At 44.2% G+C, this 12,175-nt stretch overlaps 1 protein-coding gene across 1 annotated transcript in view; it reads right to left on the reverse strand.

The window, feature by feature from the left end:
- LOC126273292 (uncharacterized) overlaps positions 1-12,175 on the reverse strand; it is a 507,367-nt gene that overhangs the window by 266,175 nt on the left and 229,017 nt on the right. The gene's annotated exons all lie outside the window — the stretch shown is intronic.

The raw sequence follows: 12,175 nt of genomic DNA on the forward strand, positions 1-12,175 counted from the left end.
GGATGGCGCTCCACCCCATATTGCTAGACGCGTGAAAGATCTCTTGCGCGCGCGTCGTTTGGTGATGATCGTGTGCTGAGCCGCCACTTTCGTGATGCTTGGCCTCCCAGGTCCCCAGACCTCAGTCCGTGCGATTATTGGCTTCGGGGTTACCTGAAGTCGCAAGTGTATCGTGATCGACCGACATCTCTAAGGATGCTGAAAGACAACACCCGACGCCAATGCCTCACCATAACTCCGGACATGCTTTACAGTGCTGTTCACAACACTATTCCTCGACTACAGCCTTTGTTGCGGAATGATGGTGGACATATTGAGCATTTCCTGTAAAGAACATCATCTTTGCTTTGTCTTACTTTGTTATGCTAATTATTGTTATTCTGACCAGATGAAGCGCCATCTGTCGGACATTTTTTGAACGTATGTATTTTTTTGGTTCTAATAAAATCCCATGTCATTCCAAGCATGTGTGTCAATTTGTAGGTCTCTATCTACATTATTCCGTGATTTATTCAGTTTTCAAATTTATACGCGGTATATTCACGTTATGTATTCAGTTACTATTGTGATACAGTAAAACCATGTCTAAGAACAGTACCGAGAGATTTTTCACCTTTTCCTGCATTCGGCCAACCTTTCAGTTTTCAGCAGGAGAGCCACGTGCCGCCTTCCAGGCGGGGTACAAAATGAGATATCGGGGATCTTCTTACGCCGGCTCCACTGTAGGCATCTTTATTTCATCAATGACTGCTCAGAACTGAAAAGCGCTATGTGACGACGTCGACGCGCATCCTAGAGCCACTCCACACCATATCAGTGGGAAGCTTCATCAGATTATCACTGTGTTTTTAGGTTTGCGACCTATCAGAGGTTTAAAATAAAGATAGGACTCGAAATCCAAGCCATGTCTCGAGTACAGCTATCCAAGCTAAAGAAGACCACGACTAAAGTGGCGTCTGTTGGCATTTGTCACCTTAATTAGGTTAATACGAAAGCTTCGTCCACACTGGTTGGAGCTGCTCTCTCGAAAGCCCGGAGGCCCATACGTCCCGGCGGCGACACGGCGGCCACGTCGAGTGCGGCTCCTTGACCTGTGGAGGCGGCCACACATTTGTAGGGCGGCTGAAATATACCTGGCCGGCGGCCGGCTCCGCCCATTACTTACTGCCCCCGCGCGTTAATCCGCCGCCAGCGCGGCGCGCCCGCGCTCCTCCATCACCACGGCTTGCTCCGGCGCCTGCACTGATCCAGCATGCGAAGTGCGCCTCGCGCGGCCACCCTGCTGAATCATTGGCCGTATGTGAAATGCACTGAGACGACAAAAGTCGTGCGATAGCGGTGGGCGCATATGCAGATGGCGGTAGCATCACGTACGCAATGTACTGGGTGATCAAAAAGTCAGTATAAATTTGAAAACTGAATAAATCACGGAATAATGTAGATAGAGAGGTACAAATTGACACACATGCTTGGAATGACATGTGGTTTTATTAGAACAAAAAAAAATACAAAAGTTCAAAAAATTTCCGACAGATTGCGCTTCATCTGATCAGAATAGCAATAATTAGCTTAACAAAGTAAGTCAAAGCAAAGATGATGTTCTGTGGTGTGCGTACTGTAAGACCTTCGGTACACACACCATCAGATTATTTAACTTGTCGCGCTAACGAAGTAGGCGAGTGTCAGAAATATGTCTCGTGGTCTTATCGTGGCGTGTTTATCTTCTGCCGTTAGGTCAGACGATAGAAATAGCACTTGCACGCTTAGAGTAGCAGATTGATGGTGTCCAACTTTAAACAGAACTTGATTAATTTTCACACACATTTATTAAAATAATACCAAGCATTAAAATTAGTTAACTTGGTTCTGGATGCTATTTACAATTGACAATCTGAAGTTCCTTTGGTATGGGTACGTTAATCCTGTAAGTAGAATGTTTAGGTTTTTTTTTTAAATTGGTAACGCCGCCGCCACGTAGCGCTCTGTATGAAAATCACTGGCTGTGCCGTGTGCAGTCTGTGGCTGGTTGGCATTGTTGTAATACTCGCCATTGTAGTGTTGGGCAGCGGCAGCTGGATGCTAACAGCGCGTAGCGTTGCGCAGTTGGAGGTGAGCCGCCAGCAGTGGTGGAAATGGGTAGAGAGATGGCGGAGTTATGAAATTTGTAAGAATTGGTGTCATAAAGTGATATATATATATATATATATATATATATATATATATATATATATATATATATATATATATTTATTCTGAGTACTAAGGTAAATACATTGTTTGTTCTCCATTAAAATCTTTCATTTGCTAACTATACCTATCAGTAGTTAGTGCCTTCCGTAGTTTGAATCTTTTATTTAGCTGGCAGTAGTGGCGCTCGCGGTATAGCAGCAGCTTGAGTAACAAAGATTTTTGTGAGGTAAGTGATTTGTGAAACGTATAGGTTAATGTTAGTCAGGGCCATTCTTTTGTAGGGATTTTTGAAAGTCAGATTGCGTTGCGCTGAAATTATTCTGTGTCAGTTTAAGCACAGTCGTGTATAATTGTTCTAAGGGGACGTTTCAATCCTATTCTCACATATATCTCTGATACTTGACAAAAGTGTTTATACATTTAGCTTCATGGCTATGTACAGGAATATGGTAATCTTATTAGGCGCTGACTGAAACTTGACTGTAGACTGGTTCAGACAAATGTAGAACTCGTACACACTGGTGCAGACAAATGTAGACTGGCTAATCAGAGGTCTGTACACTCATTATAATACCTCGCACATTCATGTATCACTGCGCGAGTGTGATCTGCGAGGAGTAAAGGCTCTACTTTAGCAGCAATCTCATTGGCTGCCTTACATATTAATACGCGGATTGGCAGAAGCAGAATTTGGTCCGTCTCTATGGCAGCGCCATCTCGTAGTTCGGAGACGGATGAGCGCTGCGCCTGCGTTGTTGTGCTTAGCAGGACGCGCTCTAGTGGAAGATGTCTGTCGATCACGATACACTTGCGACTTCAGGTAACCCCAAAGCCAATAATCCCACGGACTGAGGTCTGGGGACCTGGGAGGCCAAGCATGACGAAAGTGGCGGCTGAGCACACGATCATAACCAAGCGACGCACGCGAGAGATCTTTCACGCATCTAGCAATATGGGGTTGAGCACCATCCTGCATAAACATCGTACGTTCCAGCAGGTGTTTATCAGCTAGGCTGGGGATGATGCGATTCTGTAACATATCGGCGTACCTCTCACTCATCACGGTAGCAGTTACAAAACCAGAATAACGCATTTCCTCGAAGAAAAAAGGCCCGGTAACGGAAGATGTGGTAAATCCAACCCATACCGTGACTTTCTCGTCGTGCAGTGGAGTTTCCACGACAGTTCTAGGATTTTCGGTAGCCCAAATTCTGCAGTTGTGGGCGTTGACAGACCCTCGGAGCGTGAAATGAGCTTCGTAGGTCCACAACACGTTACCCAACCAATCGTCATCTTCCACCATCTTTTGAAACGCCTACACCGCAAATGCTCTCCCCTTCAATAAATCGCCAGGTAACAGTTCATGATGCCGATGGATTTTGTACGGATAGCACCGGAGGGTACGTCTAAGTGCCAACCAAACAGTAGTGTATGGAATGCCGGTGCGACGTGCGAGTGCACGAGCGTTGACTTCCCCGTGCATAGACGAACCCGCTACAGTCTCCATTTCTTCCTGAACTGTCTCAGCAGTATTACGCCTTGTGCTCGGTCGGCCACTACGGGGTGTATCGTCTAAACAACCCGTGGCTTCGAAATTCGAAATCATTCTCGCCACAGCTGCATTTGTCAACGGACCTTTACCCGTTCGAATCCCCTTCTTATGGCCATAGGATCGTAACGCTGAACTAGCACATTCCCCATTTTGATAATACAGCTTCGCTAAAAGCGCCTTTTCAGGTAACGTCAACATGCTGCGACTGGTGGCGCATCTGGTTCTCTCTCTCATTACAGCTCATATACGCGATTGTCATGCGCAGTCACTGATGTTTTGCTGTCCAGCGCCATCTGTCGGACATTTTGTGAACTTTTTTTGTTGTTCTAATAAAACCCCATGTGATTCCAAGCATGTGTGTCTCAATTTTTACCTCTCTATCTACATTATTCCGTGGTTTATTAAGTTTTCAAATCTATACTGACTTTTTGATCACCCGGTATAAAAGGGCAGTGCACGGGTGGAGCTGTCAATTGTACTCATCTGACTGATGTGAAAAGGTTTCCGACTTGATTGTTGCAGCACGACAGGAATTAACACTCTGAACACGGAATGGTATCAGGTACTACGAGGGGCGTTTGAAAAGTCCTTGCGAAGTCCGAGAGACTGGCACCAACGGTGCGTATTGAGGTCATGTTTAGTTAGTAGCATGTTTGTAAAGAACGCACACCAAGTTTCAGCCAATTGGTCAATTTATTTGTGTTTAGCATTCGTGTGAAATTAAGGAAGTCGAGTGATTGTCAAAAAATGGGGAATAAGAATTTCGTGTGGTGCTTAATCATTATTTTATGAAAGGCAAAACGCCTCAGGAAACTAAAGAGAAGCTTGATAAACATTACGGTGACTCTGCACCTTAGATTCGAACAGTTTGTAAGTGGTTTCAAAATTTTCGGAGTGGCCATATAGGCATAAGTGATACTGAACGTTCTGGACGCCCTGTGGAGGTTACGACTCCAGAAATCATTCATAAAATCCATGATATGGTGATGGATGACAGAAGAGTTAAGGAGCGTGAGATTGCTAGTGCTATAGGCATCTCGAATGAAGGAGTACGTAATATTTTGCATAAACATTTGGGCGTGAGAAAGCTATCCGCAAGATGGGCTCCGCGATTGCTCACACTTCACCAAACACGGAATCGTCTGAAGTGTTGCTGGGATGGTTTGTAGCTGTTCAGGAAGAATCCGCAGGACTTTAAGCATCGTTTCGCCACTGTGGATAAAACATGGATACATTACTATACTCCTGAGATCAAACAACAATCTATGCAATGGGTTACCAAGGGAGAATCTGCACCAGAAGAGGCGAAGACCAGTGCTTCCGCCGGAAAGGTTATGGCGACTGTCTTTTGGGATTCGCAAGGGATAATCCTCATCGACTATCTGGAAAAGGGTAAAACTAATAGAAGTGCATATTATTCATCGTTACTGGACCGTCTGATAACCGAGCTGCAAGAAAAACGCCCAAGACTGGACGGCAAAAAAGTCCTTTGCCGTCAAGACAATGCACCAGCGCACACCTCAGCAGCTGTGGTCACAAAATTAATGAAAATAGGATTCCATCTCGCTTCACATCCCCCTAATCTCCAGACTTGGCTCCCTCGGACTACTACGTGTTCCCCAATTTGAAGAAATGACTGGCAGTACAAAGATTTTATTCAAACGAGGAGGTGATTTCAGCAACTAATAGCTATTTTGCAGACTTGGAGATCCCTATTATTCGGAAGGGATCAACAAATTAGAATAGCGCTGGACGAAGTGTATAAGACTAAAAGGAGACTCTGTTGAAAAGTAAAAGATGGCTCAAATGGCTCTGAGCATTATGGCACTTAACATCTATGGTCATCAGTCCCCTAGAACTAAGAACTACTTAAAGCTAACTAACCTAAGGACATCACACATATCCATGTCCGAAGCAGGAGTCGAACCTGCGACTGTAGCAGTTACGCGGTTCCGGACGGAACGCCTAGAACCGCGAGACTACCGCGGCCGGCAGTAAAAGATGTTTACCCTAAACAAATAAGTAGTTTTTATTTTTGTATGGACTTTTCAAACGCACCTCGTAGATGCAGGGGACATTCCATTACGTAAACCGTTAGGGAATTCAGTATTTCGAGATCCACAGTGTCAAGGGCGTACTGAGAACAGCAAATTTTAGGCATTACATCTCACTACGGATAACGCAGTGACCGACACCTACACTTAAAGAACGAGAACAGTAGCGTTTCCAAACAGTTTCCATTGCTAACGGACAAGCAACGCTGCGTGAAATAACCGCAGAAATCAGCGTGGGACGTCCGACGAACTTATCCGTTGAGGACAGCGAAATTTGACGTTAATCAGTCTCAGGACTGAAGACCACAACAAGAACAGGCTGTGGCAGCAAACGACCGTCACGGCTGTCTTTGATAACAGCACGACATCGCCTAAAGCACCTCTCCTGTGGTCGTTACCGTATCGGTTGCACCTTAAACGGATAGAAAACCGTGGCCTGGTCAGGTGAGTCCCGATTTCAGTTGGTGAGAGCTGATGGTAGGGTTCGTGTGTGGCGCAGACACCACGTGGCAATGGACCCAACTTTTCAAGAAGCCACTGTGCAAGCTGGTGGTGGCTCCGTAATGGTGTCGGCTGTTTTTACATGGAATGGACATTCCTCACCTATACTTCATAAGTCACCTACGCTGTGTGGCAGAGGGTGCTGATAGCACCGCTGGTCATACTGGTGTCATCTATGTCCTTCAGTGTTACATTCGGCAGCAGTGTGTTGAAAGAAGGATTATCGGTAAACCGCAGTATCACTAATTTCACTAATAAGTCGACGAAGTCGAAAAATGGTCGGCCAATATATTACTTCCTCCGACATTTCGCGAAATGTTGAAGGAAGTAATACATTGGCCGACTCTTTTTCGAACGTTCACTATTGGAATTTCACTAATAAATCTCTCTGTGATGCACAACGCCTCTCTTGTAACGTCTGCCATTGGAGTTGGTTGGTTGAGCATCTTCATGACCCCTGACGAAAAGTGCCACTTTTCATTGGATCTTGTCTGCCTCTTCTATTAATCCGTCCCGGTAAGGTTCCAGGACTTTTGATCGGTCCAAATTACTAAACGTCTAAAGCAGTGATGCAGACCCATTTCCAGTTTGTCTACCTAACGTTTTCCAAGCGAAAATTTTGATTTTTCAGTATTTCGTATGATTACTGATACAATTTATTTCGTATGATCACTCACAGAATTTAAAAAATTAAAAAGCTCTCATAATCTACTCATTAAGATGGATAATCTTACGTTTAAGTTTTAATATAGTAAGTCAAGAACTGGAGATAAAATTTGTGTATATCCCCGTAATTCAGGGCGCGCAAATTATTCAAATTCCATTAATCCATTATTCAAGAATTAGTGCATTTTGACTTTTAACAAACTTTGCACATTATTTCAAATCTCTTCGAAACTTTTACTCACTGAGACCCCCTACAAAACAATAAATGAAATAATTTATCTCTTATACACTTTCGCTGTTGATAAATTAATACTTCATAATGCATGACGTTTTAATTTGTTACTTCTTTACTAGCAACCCTATTGGCAACACATTTTGCAAACAGTATCCATATGCACCATTGAATCCACTTTCAAAATTAAATCATTATACTTCTCGTACAAATATTGAGAGACGGAAAAAACTACTTTTTCTTAAAATGGAATTCGATTCCTGAATGAATTAGTTATTGCTGTTCTAGACACGTTCGAAAAAAAGCTTTTGTGAGCCACTTCTTCTGTAGATGATTTACGGATATTTCTCTAAAACTTTTTCAATGAATCTAAGCGTGCCATCTGCTTTATCCACATCCAATTTTATGTTTATTCGACTTTAAGCCGCTGACGGTGGTTACTCTTCGGTATTTTGTGGCTGATTAATGGTTTCCAATGATTTTTCAACAATAGCATAATCGAATAGTAAGGGATTCCTTCACCTATTTAATGGCAGTACCGTACGTTACATTTATTAACGTTCAGGGACAACTGCCAGTCCTTGCCAGATACACGAGGCCATCTGAACCTTCTGAGGATACCAGTGAGTTTTGCACCGGATTTCATTATAAAAGTCAGAGTCTTCTTCACAGGCCTATTCGAGAACATATTTACACAGAGCAACTTTTCATTTCGTATTCCCCTCCACTTATCCTCATACACTTTGCCCGTGTCAGTTTTCGCTACTAATTGTGATTTGCATTATATACAAATCTTGCAATAATAAGCGCCCCTCTCAGCATGGCACCCCAAGCTGTTGCTAGCAAAAACAAATACTTCAGAATTCCAGAGCAGGAACTGCGTTAAAACAACTTTACAGTAAGATCATGTCACTTTGGACATCGTCTCTTACTAAGTATTCTCTTCTTCCACAGGATGACCACAGCATTTACGAAAGTGTGACCTTATTGTAAAGTTGTTTTTGTAATGTCATTTAGCCTGAAATGAGGTATTCCCTCGAAATATGTCGCTAAATAAATAAGTAATACAATAGTTGACAAAGTTTGTGACTGACAGCGGTAATTAAAAAAAAAAAAAAAACTTTACAGGCGTTTATCTCCAAGTTTTCGTGAGCTTATTTTCAGTGCAACACTAGAGTCAATAAGCATTCATCGCAATCATCTACACGACAGATACACGCTTGACATTTCGTTACATGTCAGAGGAAAGCCATTGCAAACGACCTCAGTAAAAACGCTGCCCAGTGTGGCGATGCAGGGATGCTGCATCTGCTTCATTACGGTTGTTCCCAGAGTATGGGACTCTGTGTATGTATTCTGTCAGTTACACAAATCTGAAAAGCAGACGATGCGTCTTCAAGCAAAATAGAGATATTGGCCATACGTACGTATGTACGTTCACTAATCACTATCTCCTGTTCAATAGTCTCATTCAATTAAAGTATTGCATATGGCAATATTTCCATTGGAATAATGTCTTAAAACAGCCAACTGAGTCGAGACTACCCTCATTGCGTGGAGAAATGTAATACTCGCGGCAATACGAAGCTATCGACGCTGAGTGCAATGTTACAAATTTAAAATATTTTTGTTAAGTTTCCCAAAATATTAAAGTGAGATGATTCGCACTGATTTGCTGCATTTGTATGGAAATGTATATTGTTGCTTGCACACAGTCGGTCTCCCATTAGCGCCAGTATTCGAATAGACACAAACCACAGCAATTAAATAGTATGTATAATTAAAGTGGACGAAATTAACAATAGTAGTGATGAAAGGCAAAAGAAGAACTGTATGAACATCCATAATGAACTACTAAATGTATAACACCGTGTGGTTATAATTGAAGAACATCTCCTTACGTTTATGCTGGTATAAGTTTAGTTCTAGTTTTGTCCAGCAGGTGCAAATCTGGCACTGTACTGCACCTCATCTATATCTCCAATGTTCGTATTAAGCAAATTGTGTAAGCGGCGGTTACTAATAAAAATCAACATTACGCCTTGCTCACTTGTTTGACCTTTTCTGCCCATGTTCCGTTCCTAATCCGAAACATAGGGAAACAATTCTGTACGTCATTCTCGCATTCATAGCGCTAGATTTGCACCTGGTGACAAAATTGGAACTAAATGTTTTGCAACGTAAATTGGTTCCACAATAACGCACTAGAATATCTACCAACTTTCACTGCCATACGATGATTACAGCTCACACTTGACCTTCGCGAGTAGCCGCACTTTAATTATAAGCAACCGGTATTTAGAGGTCAGCTGGGTAAAATCTGCATGACGAATAAACTAATTGTGTCTTCCTAACATTTTAGGCTAGATGTGGGAAGTAAACCAAATTGCACGGACTGCTTGGCTCATATACACTCCTGGAAATTGAAATAAGAACACCGTGAATTCATTGTCCCAGGAAGGGGAAAGTTTATTGACACATTCCTGGGGTCAGATACATCACATGATCACACTGACAGAACCACAGGCACATAGACACAGGCAACAGAGCATGCACAATGTCGGCACTAGTACAGTGTATATCCACCTTTCGCAGCAATGCAGGCTGCTATTCTCCCATGGAGACGATCGTAGAGATGCTGGATGTAGTCCTGTGGAACGGCTTGCCATGCCATTTCCACCTGGCGCCTCAGTTGGACCAGCGTTCGTGCTGGACGTGCAGACCACGTGAGATGACACTTCATCCAGTCCCAAACATGCTCAATGGGGGGCAGATCCGGAGATCTTGCTGGCCAGGGTAGTTGACTTACACCTTCTAGAGCACGTTGGGTGGCACGGGATACACGCGGACGTGCATTGTCCTGTTGGAACAGCAAGTTCCCTTGGCGGTCTAGGAATGGTATAACGATGGGTTCGATGACGGTTTGGATGTACCGTGCACTATTCAGTGTCCCCTCGACGATCACCAGAGGTGTACGGCCAGTGTAGGAGATCGCTCCCCACACCATGATGCCGGGTGTTGGCCCTGTGTGCCTCGGTCGTATGCAGTCCTGATTGTGGCGCTCACCTGCACGGCGCCAAACACGCATACAACCATCATTGGCACCAAGGCAGAAGCGACTCTCATCGCTGAAGACGACACGTCTCCATTCGTCCCTCCATTCACACCTGTCGCGACACCACTTGAGTCGGGCTACACGATGTTGGGGCGTGAGCGGAAGACGGCCTAACGGTGTGCGGGACCGTAGCCGAGCTTCATGGAGACGGTTGCGAATGGTCGTCGCCGATACCCCAGGAGCAACAGTGTCCCTAATTAGCTGGGAAGTGGCGGTGCGGTCCCCTACGGCACTGCGTAGGATCCTACGGTCTTGGCGTGCATCCGTGCGTCGCTGCGGTCCGGTACCAGGTCGACGGGCACGTGCACCTTCCGCCGACCACTGGCGACAACATCGATGTACTGTGGAGACCTCACGCCCCACGTGTCGAGCAATTCGGCGGTACGTCCACCCGGCCTCCCGCATGCCCACTATACGCCCTCGCTCAAAGTCCGTCAACTGCACATACGGTTCACGTCCACGCTGTCGCGGCATGCTACCAGTGTTAAAGACTGCGATGGAGCTCCGTATGCCACGCAAACTGGCTGACACTGACGGCGGCGGTGCACAAATTCTGCGCAGCTAGCGCCATTCGACGGCCAACACCGCGGTTCCTGGTGTGTCCGCTGTGCCGTGAGTGTGATCATTGCTTGTACAGCCCTCTCGCAGTGTCCGGAGCAAGTATGGTGGGTCTGACACACCGGTGTCAATGTGTTCTTTTTTCCATTTCCAGGAGTGTAGTATGATCTTTGAAAACAAGAGAGACGGTGACTAAACAATTAGTTTGGCACATTGGTGTAGTATTACAACTTATACATTTACACAATATAATACGAGTAGACATAATATTTTATAAATGGATAAAGAAGTCGAGAGATGATTTATTGTACGTGATGGTACTCGATAAGGCAAGTAGTTTGATTCATGGTTAATGCCAGCAAACTTCGCTGCTGACAAAAGAAAAAGAAAGAATTTACGATCAAACTTTCTGTAAATGACATCATTCGAGACAGAGCACAAGCTCAGTTTGGGAGTGGACATGACAGGAAATCGGTCATGTCCTTTAAATGAGAAGTGATTGAGGGAAATTACGTAAAACCTAACTAATGGCCGTCCTCCCGAACTCGAGACAAGTTATCTATCACCGGACCACCTCGCGCGGTTAGTTTGAGGTGACTATGTAATTTGAATAACAAGGAAGATATGATAATGTGAGGGACCTTTAAAAGATGGTTGTAGTGACGATGTTATAGTTTACTGTTGGCAATGAGATGGGTGATTAAACTATAGCTTTGCATCTACAGTGAGTTCTTTAGAGACAAATAGCGATCGGACCGGACCAATATGGAGAAGGGGCCGGAAACAACGGATGCAACGGAATACCTAGATTTGGTCGCCCGTACAGGGATTTTGAAAGGATAAGATGTACACGCCGCCATGACTGCCGACTCTGTGTACTTAGCTCGTAACGGCCAAAGGATAGCGGGACGAGTCATATACTTGAATCTCATTCCTAACACAATTTCTGCCTCTTGTCGGAATTTACATTAGACACACGCGTGCAGCTCTAGTACAATACTCAACTCATTTGTCTACGCCAATTTCATTTAGAGCAGCTCCGAATGTGTTGTCGCGTCATGCTGCCGCACGTAGAAAATGATCTATTAGCAAAATGATCTATTACTTTTAAAAATTGTAACGTAACGTTCGTCAGACATATATAGTTCCTGCAGTATCTTGGTAGGTAAGCAGCGATGAGTATACAGTAAAATACTGACCCCTTTGAATGCTATCTTTTGTGAACAAACTTTCTTTTACAGGTTTTATCGTTAAAAACGTAGATGTTTCTACTGATGACTGAGGATGCTGAACTGTACAACATTACA

This window comes from Schistocerca gregaria, chromosome 5 (genome assembly GCF_023897955.1).
Source record: "Schistocerca gregaria isolate iqSchGreg1 chromosome 5, iqSchGreg1.2, whole genome shotgun sequence".
NCBI lineage: Eukaryota > Metazoa > Arthropoda > Insecta > Orthoptera > Acrididae > Schistocerca > Schistocerca gregaria.